Source organism: Pteropus alecto, unplaced genomic scaffold (assembly GCF_000325575.1).
Source record: "Pteropus alecto unplaced genomic scaffold, ASM32557v1 scaffold61, whole genome shotgun sequence".
Lineage (NCBI taxonomy): Eukaryota > Metazoa > Chordata > Mammalia > Chiroptera > Pteropodidae > Pteropus > Pteropus alecto.
This window is the reverse complement of record NW_006434835.1, coordinates 6436512-6438105: the sequence shown is the minus strand read 5'-3', so window position 1 is coordinate 6438105 and position 1594 is coordinate 6436512.

Here is a 1594-nt window from a genome sequence, read left to right as displayed (position 1 = left end):
GAGCCGGAGCCGGCCTCGCCGCCTCGGGGTTCTGCCCGGGCTCCGTAAACAAAGTGCAGTATCCTTCCGCCGGGGTCGGGGCGGCGTCATCATTCCCCAGTGGTCTCCCCGGAGCAGCTCCGGCGGTGCCCAGTGTACTTCTTCATACCTAGTTCATCTTCCTGGCGCTTTTCCCCAGCAAGCCAGATACCCTCGGACCGTCATGCGGCTCGGATGTTGCACCGAGCGGGGAGCTCTTCTCCCTTGGCGAGGAATGTGCTCGTATCAGCGGTACTGCTCGGGGGTTCAAGAATTACTTTCATTATCTTTTTCCAACACCCTCTTCCAAATCGATAAATTGCTCGCTTTCTGTGGGTGTCACCGTCCTCCCGCCACCCCACCCCACCTCCAGGGCTTGGAGTATTTTCAGCAGACCTGCAGAAAGCACCTTTAGACTCAAACCAAATTGAATTACTAATTCTTCCCTCTCTGGGCGTCGCCCAGAGGGCCTTGGTAGCCCAGTGAAACAAAGTCCCGCACCCACACCTCCTGCAAGGGCTCCCGGGCTCCCCGCCAGAGCACTGGGCTGCGAGGCTTCCCCTCTCCTAGGGCGCCCCACCCCCGGCCCCGCACACGTGGACCGCAAATGCATTCAACATTCACCGTCAGGTAGGGTTGCAGTTTCAAGCCACCGCCCTCCCCAATTATTCTTCACTTCCTCTGGGGGTTCCAGTCCTCTGGTTTGGGCAGAAATACATCAGAAAAGGGACCTAAACGCTCCAGGAAAGGGGGTCTGAACTGAGGCAGAGGCTTGGAACTCCAGGCCTGGTAAAGCAGAAGCAATCTGGTTTGGAAACAAACTACAAAAAAATTAAATGAAATGAAAATAGCCAAGGGACTGGGAAAGGGGAGTTTAGAAGACTCTGGAGCCCTCGAGCTTTTACATGCACATATGCATATTTTGTAGTGAGAGAAAGGGAACCATATTTATTGCCCACAGTAGGACACTTTCGACTAAAAAGGAGAGCTATTTATAATTATGCCCTCTCCTGCACATTTATCATTTATAATTATGCACAACCAAGTGATGCTAGTGGTAAGGAGTTCCTGGGAAGCTGGCCAGAGAGGACATTGTACAGCAGGATGCCATAGGACCAAGTTTGAAAAGAAGGTCAAGAAGTGGCCTCATGCCTCCTGGGGCCATCATCCTACCCCTCACCAAACCTACCTAGGACTCAGTCACCCGCTCCTCGGGCTATCGCAGTGACTGTTGAGCAGAGTCCCTCAATCCTGTCTTGTTCCATGAAGACACTCGTGTGCTCCTGCTTGTCCCAGGAGCAGGCCTAGGGTAGCCCCTACTGAAGGTCGCAAAGGACGGCCACCAACAGTGCTCTCTAACTCAGGCTGGGAGACCTTGTCCCAGCCCTATCTGAGTCCCAGAACTCAAATGAAAATTGAGTCAAGACATTTTTTCCCCTCCCCGGGCCCCCATTTCTTCAACTGTAAAATAAGTAAAACTCCGACCTTGCTCAGCTCACGTGATAGCTTTAGAATTTTATTTTCAATTCCAGGAAATCTATGAAGGCTTACCATAAGCCGGCCCTGTGCTGGGTGT